This window comes from Triticum aestivum, chromosome 4B (genome assembly GCF_018294505.1).
Source record: "Triticum aestivum cultivar Chinese Spring chromosome 4B, IWGSC CS RefSeq v2.1, whole genome shotgun sequence".
Lineage (NCBI taxonomy): Eukaryota > Viridiplantae > Streptophyta > Magnoliopsida > Poales > Poaceae > Triticum > Triticum aestivum.
Window position 1 is genome coordinate 324,840,274 of NC_057804.1, and position 8,601 is coordinate 324,848,874.

The following is an 8,601-nucleotide window of genomic DNA, read 5'->3' on the forward strand; positions in this document are numbered from 1 at the left end:
CCTCCAAAGATAAGCACATGCAAGACATACATCAAGTGTTCTCAAATCATTAAAAACTCAATCCGATAAGATAACTTCAAAGGGAAAACTCAATCCATTACAAGAAGGTAGAGGGGGAGAAACATCATAAGATCAAACTATAATAGCAAAGCTCGCGATACTTCAAGATCGTGCCATATAAAGAACATGAGAGAGAGATTAAACACATAGCTAATGGTACATACCCTCAGCCCCGAGGGTGAACTATTCCCTCCTCATCATGGAGAGCGCCGGGATGATGAAGATGGCCACCGGTGATGATTTCGCCCTCCGGCAGGGTGCCAGAAAAGGGTCCCGAGAGGTTTTTTGGTGGCTACAGAGGCTTGCAGCGGCGGAACTCCTGATCTAGGTTATTTTTCAGAGGTTTCTGCATTTATAGGAGGTTTGGCGTCGAGAACAAGTCAGGAGGACCCAGGGATGTCCACGAGGCAAAGGGGGGCGCCCTCCACCCTCGTGGGCCCCACGGGACTCCTCTCTGATAACTTTTTGTTCCAGTATTTTTATATTTTCCAGAAAAAATCTCCGTTGTTTTTCGGCGCATTCCGAGAACTTTTATTTCTGCACAAAAACAATACCATGGTAGTTCTGCTGAAAATAGCGTCAGTCCAGGTTAGTTCTAACCAAATCATACCAAAATCATGTAGATATATTCTAAACATGGCATGAATCCATCAAAAATTATAGATACGTTGGAGACGTATCAGGTACTACCACACATAGGGAGCGGTACTACCGCGCAGGGCACGGATGTAAAAAAATACTTCCACGCCTACTTCCGCGTACGTCAGTGTGGTGGGCTAGAGGCCATGGTACTACCGCTCCTGAGGGACGGTACTACCGCATAGCGTGGTACTTCCACTTCCCTGGCCGGTACTACCATGGGCCACTGCGTACTACTGCTCCCTTGAGCTGTACTACCGCATGCCACAACACAATAGCAATTGGAGTCCTTCATTTTGTGAAGACACGAATAAATTGTCAGTGCTCTAAAGAAGCAAAGGAAAGATGGTGCACAAGAACAGACGTGTACGTGTTGATTCCATCCTAAACTTTCCGAAGCAGAACACCTCTTAATAGTACAGCTTTCCGACGACTCAAATCCACCAAAAAGAAACGTAGAGAAACGCGGTCTTCATTAGGCTCCGAGGGGCACCGAATCGTCTTGTGCCTAGATATCAGATATCTGAAATACTCAATGCACATGATTAGTCCGCAAATGCATTGTCATCAATCACCAAAACCACATAGGGAGAAATATGCCCTTACAATCTTCCCCCTTTTGTTGGATTGATGGCAATACAGGATCTGCACAAAAGGATATAAAATGAACATAAGCAAACCCAACATCTATAAAATATAGACAGCCCCCCTAGATGTGTGCACTCTATAGATATGCTTTGGACTGCACGACACACATGCTAGGATCAACACCCCCCCTATATTTTATAGACAAGGCATTCCTTACAACAATATAAATGACACTAAGCATGGATGCAAGGTAATGTATTTAAAACAAAATAGAGGCTAGCCAACTCGCATATAGACAGGGCTCCCTCGATTGCTTCCTTTGATGGCCGTTCGATCATGGTCAGCGTGCTCTTTTTTTCGCTGCTGCCCGTTGCATCCTCGTTGGAAATTCATCTGCCTCATTTTAACCACATGGTGAAACTTAGACGGGTATGACGTTTGGGCTAGGGCTGGATCAAATTGGCTGCGTGCCAATTTTTTGGGTGCGCGCAGGGCAGCCTCTCCTGCCGCGCTACGTGCGAGCGCACGCGTCATGGGCGCAGCGGGCCCAACCGCACAAACCCTACCCCCAATCCATAGCCGCCACTCCCTTCCTCCTTCTCCTTCCTCCCTCGTCTGCCGCCGCCACTCCCTCCCTCCTCATCGCCCTGCCTCCGCCCTAGGAGCTTCGCCGCCTCCCTCGTGCTCGTCCTCTCATCTCCCATGGAGGGGAGGGGTGGGGATGTAGTGGAAGGAGGAAGCCAGAGATGTTGCTGCTGCTGACGTCCATGTAGATGTTGTTGCTGTGGATCGAGAAAGCAAAGAAATTAGGGGGAGGATGTGAGAGAGAAGGAAGGAGAGGAGAGGTCAGGGAGAGCCCCGGTGTTCTAACCCTACTGGGGCATCTTTGCTCCAGGGAGAAAGGAGGGGACCAGCGGCACAAGGAGGAGAGGAGGCCATCGAGGCGAGCGGGGAGGGGGTGGCGGCGTGGGAGAGGATGGAGCAGGGAGGACATGAGGCGAAGGGGGAGTGGGGCTCGGGAGCACATGCCGGCGGCCGGCAGGTCGAATTGTCGCGCCACCGCGTCGTCGCCTCCTCTGCACCATGAGGCGCCACCTCTGCCTCCACCCTCCACTAGGAAAGGAGCTCGAGGTGAACAGGCAGTGGGAAGGTGAGAGGAAGCAGGAGCTCATCTCTCCTCCAATGGCTGCCTCGTGCATCTGGAGTATAAGGAGGACAACACGTGCCTGTTGGAGGCGACTTGAGCAACGCAGGCCAGCGACGAACTAGGTGCTCCACTATTTCTCCCTCACTTCCTTCCTCACTCATAATTTACTTTGCTAATATTTGGATTTTTGAACTTGACGTGTGCAGATCTGACATAGAAGACCACGTTCGTCAGATTCGATAGTTATCTTCTTCCAATGGCTCTAATGGTAATTAATAACCTCTTTTTGTGCTTCACCTTGTTCTTATATATGATGTACAAAGAGTGCAGTTGTGTCAAGTTTGCTGACATCCTCGTGCTGCAACTGGTTTAGGGAATATATATGCGTATATATTGATGCATCGTTGCCATGTCTGGCTCTTCAGGTGCGTGCTAGCTAGAAGTTCGGATCTGTAATCAATATATATATATATATATGTGTGTGTGTGTGTGTGTGTGTGTGTGTGTGTGTGTGTGTGTGTGTGTGTGTGTGTGTGTGTGTGTGTGTGTGTGTGTGTCTACATATATATATATCCCTTAAATCTAACAATCAAATTATGAGAGAATCATCTTTACCTGAACTAGAAAGGTCGATTCTGTGTCTTGATTTTGTTTAGGAATATTAGCAAGTTGAGTAACCTTATTCTTTCTAAAATAGGGATATTCCTGAATGTTGTTTACTACTTCTATTATGTTGCTTATTTTTGTGGTTCCATTTGAACAGGATGTGCACTCTTGTCTCCATCGTTATACCTATTTTGGAATCCATGGTAGCATGCTGTGCTTTGTCGGCACATTCGTGCATGTGTGAGGTCGCAGATGAAGAAGCACCGAATGATCATTATATTCTCCTCTGCTCTGATCTTCTATTGACATATGTAAGATGTACCTTATTTCCTGGTATTTCCTGAGATGCTGGACTGATTGTTTGACAATGATTATTATGTAAAAGTGTTTTCAGTTGCTGTTTAGTATGGATGCCTCCATGGTTGCATAGGCATCCATGGTTCTGTGAGGAGGTTACCTATGTCATTCTGTTTTATATAGATGTCTAATTAGGTAAGCAATCACACATGGTCTTGTTACTTGTTTGTTTCTTTTGATCATCTTGATGTTGAGTTGTGGGTTTACGCGATCTTGCTACCCAGCTGGTTATTTGAACATGAAAAGGAGTACGACTCGGCACAAAAGTCAACCGTGGGGAGGTGCAACATGGCGTGGCCTCAGCAGCCAATTAGGTGTCCTCTATCTTTCCCTATTTCTTCCTCTGGAACACTGATTTTGTTTGACTTATGAAGGCACATTCATCCTACAAGAACAATCATGATTTAGAGTAAGACTGCCCTTGCACATCGGTTTGCTTTCTTACATTGATTGTTGTTTTTTATGCATTATATCATTCACCTTCTCACATAATAGTTTGGTAAAAAAAGAGTGAGCTCACTCCTAAATTTGCACTAATTATATATTTATGGCACTATTAATAATTTGTATTTGCATTCTCTGTTGAGTTCGTCGAGTTCCTTTCTCAATATGCTTAGATGCTTTTATCAATGTGAATTGCATCCATGGTAGAAAGAAGCAAAAGTGTGATGTGGCATAATCTCCAGCATGGTAGGGTTGCGTATCGACCAAATATTTGTTCTACAATTGGTTAGTACAGACTTATTGGATCATATTTTTCAGAACTATGTGAACCTTCTGCACAATGAATCATAACCCTGAATTGTTATTTCAAAAAATATCTGTGAAACCTTACATTTGTTAGCTGTCATACATATTTTACTGTTCCTGGACAATTTCTATTTTTGCTAAATATGCTAATCAGAAGTTTTATTTAATCATGGCAGAAATTTCGACAGAATTAGGCCTTTCAGTACTTCACATTTGTTTAACTAATGGCCATTTTCTATTTTGTTGCTGTTTGGATTGTTCAGGTATTGGAAGTTTTGGGTTCCATGAAATTATTGGTGCTTATCTACAAAGTTTATTATGCTTATCATTCTAGATTTTCTGATTCTCAGTTGAATAGTACCGTTGATAAAGCTACACGGTGGATGCTATTCATTATATAAGGTGAGCTTCTATGACTTGGTTTAACCTTTCTAGATTATGTAACTGAATAGAAGAACTTTCTGATATGTGTATTTGTAGAATTTGCTGGTGTTTGATGCAAAATATCGGTGGCCAAAATGTTGTTATGGTCAGGTCGACCTGAATATTATGTTCATCTGTCTACACCTCCTCCTGTGGTATCCAGTTGTTCGAGTACTGGTCACCTCCTCATGGTAGACGCTTACAAGTGCTCCTGGTTGTTGATAATGCCTGAGACAAGTCACTAGCTGAGCCTAATAAAATAGTAAAGAAACTTTTTACAACAGTACAAAAATGTAGAACAAATCAAGTAGAAGAAGAGACAGAACGCACAAAAACTTTTGAAAGGAATATCAGTTTCATACATTATTTGTAGTGCTAAAATAAACATACTGCAGGTTCAGGACTAATTTATTATAGGCAAACCTGCACACATGTGCTACTCTACCCAGGCTTAATTCGTCCTAGCAAAAGAAATCACATCATGAGCAAAAGAACAAATTCACTACTAACATTTCAAATCAAGATTTATCCATCTAGCAGTCCCAAAATATATTTCTCTTCTCATTATTGCAGCAGCCTTTTCTGTACCAGCAATGTGACACTGCACTACAATAGATAGCCTCCAGTATATAATTATAATTCTGCGCGCACTTTGGAGCTATTGGATGCCTGAATGCGTCGTGTTTCTCCATTGTGCCATGTTAAGACTTGCATCTTGAGAGGAGGGAAATAGTTAAGCAGGTTGTATAGAGTTGCTACCATACCATTTCTTTGTGACTGCATGGTCTCACCATCAATTTTCTTAAAATATATTAGCCTCTTGTTCTTGGAAGAATAGATTTTCCATCGCCTCTATTTTACTTGCTGGGTGGATTACATGTTACTTCCTTGGATGTTTAAAGGTTATTATATCCTTGCTCCACTTTTTATCGGCAAACATTCTCTCATCTTTTGGTAACTTGAGTAAGATGCAACACACTAATGCTTTCTTAGTCTGGTTTGTTCTTGCAAAAAATAATTGAAGTGTGCAGATAGGAAGCATGGAAACACTAAGAAGTTTCATACGTACTAACAGCTGGAGTGATTTCATACCTGTAGTAACCGTCTTAGAAGAAATAATTTTTAGCTATTTCTAAAGATATTAGACCATACAATTATTCTTAAGTTAAAATGTTTGGCACGGACTAACGTGTATACGACTGGAGTGGTTCCAGATTTGTTACAAGCTCCTTGTGTTGAGGAACATCAAAGTGGGGAAGTTTCTAGTATTTTCGAATCTATTATTCAAATGCTGAAGTGTAATTTATCACATCCCTGAGATATAGGATATACACATTTCACTATACAGTCACTAAACCTATGTTATCAAGTTTTACCTTAGTAGTGTATCACCAATGTTTACAACTGTTTCAAAAATAGAAGCAATGTGGCTCACACTGATCAATCGCATGTTTTATCTCAACCAATTTTTTAAATTTTGACATGCTATTTTGAAGTATATATTGGCATTATGCTAAAAAGGGACCTGAGAGGTGAAGTTTTATTATCTATCCTGGTAGAATAATCCAAAGAAGATATGTTTTACTAACCAATTTATATGCCTAAAGGTGCTGCTATTGTTATTATTTTCTTAATGGATGCGCCTAAATTTGTTTCGGTGCTCTTCTACTAAGATTGACCAAATGGGTGTTCTGCTAAAGTAAAAGTCATAAGACTGAAATAACATGGGTCAGCCTTTGTATGTCTGTTAGTGCTACAAACTATTTGAATGAAAGATCTGACAATACATAGCACATCGTATGTCCACAGTTGTGATGATGGTAGGTGCAGAGTCTTGACTACTGTAGGTTTATAAGTAGCTTTCTCTGAATGCTAAATGAATGTACCATGTACCATAAATCCACCATGTACCATGATCATCTGAATAGTCTTGCTTAAGTTTATGTTAGCTCCATATGCTAAATGAATGTTCGCTTGTGTTCAAATTTCAAGGAAGTGTGCTTCATGCTTCTGTTTCTGCAATATGTTTAAGATTATATGATTTCATTTTCCTTCATTCCCAGTTATAAATTTATTGGCGTCAAAGTAGAGCTTCAGGTTTATGGTTGAGTATATCATTGCAAAGTACTTTATGGCTCAGTATATCACTACAGGTTCCTTACACCGTCAAAATTCAATGTTTTTGTATTTTTCTCAATGGAACCATGTTCTTTGACTATAAAGTAGCAGAGATTTATTTTCTTATCAATTCTAATCCCTTTTTGATGCATTGTAGGTTTGCTATCAAACTCTCAAAAAGGAAAAACAACTTTACTCTGTTTTTTGGATAACCCTCCTGTAGAGTACCTCGACAGAGACAAATATGCCATCACAGATATATTCGATTGATTTTCATGCAAAACTTGGAGGATATTTTTGCAGGTTCGTTGCTTGCTTTATTGTTTTCTTACTTTTCGTTCTTCAAGACAATATCTTCCTAGCACTGATCTATAAATTTTAATCCATCTTTCTATTCCTTTTGATTATCATGGCGTACTCATCCTGTCTAATCCAAGCAAGGGCCTTCATGTTTGCAGATATTTTGATGCTCTCATGGTTAATCTTTTTCTTGGAACTATTGGCATGTAGAGGAGGCTGCGTTTTATTTGTTGGTGGGTTAGGCACATAAGAAACTGGTTTTGCCTTTTTCACAAACCAAGCTAGGGCTAGCTTCTGATGTATATGGTCCCAGCTCCATTTTTATTGTCAAAAAAAATTAAGTACAATGTTAAATGTGTTGGTTCACATGCCAATTGTTCATGTTCTTCAGGCCTTGATCTTACTATCCTATCTGAATATTCCTTTTATGGCAATCACAGGTTTATGTGATTGGCGGGGATGGAACAATGAGAGGAGCAGTGGTGATATTCGAAGAGTTTAAACGGTGTCGTTTGAGGATATCCATTACAGGGATCCCAAAAAACTTGGACAATGACATCAAAATCATAGACAAGGCGTTTGGGTTTCAAACTGCAGTGGAGAGTGCTCAGTAGGCAATCGATGCGACACATGTCAGGTTGTGAATATTATGGATGGCATTGGTCTTGTCAAACTTATGGGAAGGAGCATGGGACACATTACTCTTCATGCCACCCTGAGCAGCCTGAGATGTTGACTGTTGTTTGAATCCATAGATCGATTTCCATGTTGAAGGGAAGGGGCATGCTGTCGTTGTTGTTGCTAAAGGCGCTGGTCAGGAGTTGATTCCCCGGATTGATGACCAGAAGCGAGAGCAGGATGAGTATGGCAACATGTTGTTGCTTAGCGTTGGCCTTCTTCTATAAAGTTTACATACAATTCACCTGCATGGTAAAAAAAGCTACTATACTAATGTAAATGTTCTATTTCTTTGAAGATTACTCATTTCTCTTACCATTGTTGTATCGAAACAATTGTGTATTGGCCACTTGCGCTCATTTTATAGGAGATTGAGATGTGGGACAAGCTACTACCAAATGTTTGGTTCCCATCAAACCGTTTATTTGCCAATAAAATAAAGGTTCCTTTTTTTAAAACACATGAAGGACAACACTACATAAGGGAGTTTGCCCTTTGGAAAGGTTATTGTTAGCTGCTGTGATTAAACGTAGGAAATTTATATACCTATTGTATGACAGTTGCTCAAGCTAAAGTCTTATGTAACATGTAACATCTAGACTGTTTGTGGCAATAATTTTCTCACTGTAAAAGGCCATGTTGCACAAGGTAGGTGTTTTGGGTTTTAATTCAGGGATGTGACACCAATTATGGGTTTGAACTCCAAATGTGTTTGAACATAATTAAGTAGAGGAAGATATCACGACGCATCTTCGTGGTAAAGTTGTATGTGATATACCTTGCGCTATTTGGCTCTATGCATGCTACCCTGATTGCTAAAACCTACTTCTACTAGCAAAGTCAAATATTTTCAAAACACTTTGGGTTTGACATGGTGTTTGCGCTTGCTCAAACATAAAGATATTGAAAAAATGCAAATATTTTCAACGAGCCTG

At 40.9% G+C, this 8,601-nt stretch overlaps 1 long non-coding RNA gene across 16 annotated transcripts; it reads left to right on the plus strand.

Moving 5' to 3' along the window:
* Positions 1–1,748: 1,748 nt before the first annotated feature.
* On the plus strand, positions 1,749–7,525 carry LOC123092100 (uncharacterized). Of its 16 annotated transcripts, XR_006444222.1 has the most exons (11): positions 1,750–2,556; positions 2,641–2,702; positions 2,808–2,859; positions 3,198–3,351; positions 3,426–3,532; positions 3,622–3,711; positions 4,324–4,410; positions 4,498–4,549; positions 4,628–6,991; positions 7,147–7,221; positions 7,429–7,525. It is a non-coding gene; the product is annotated as an uncharacterized lncRNA (long non-coding RNA). The 16 variants fall into 16 exon arrangements; XR_006444213.1 differs by having other exon boundaries at positions 1,749–2,556; positions 3,622–4,549; positions 4,628–6,723; positions 6,846–6,991; XR_006444218.1 differs by having other exon boundaries at positions 1,749–2,556; positions 3,622–4,549; positions 4,628–4,761; positions 6,846–6,991.
* Positions 7,526–8,601: the final 1,076 nt, after the last annotated feature.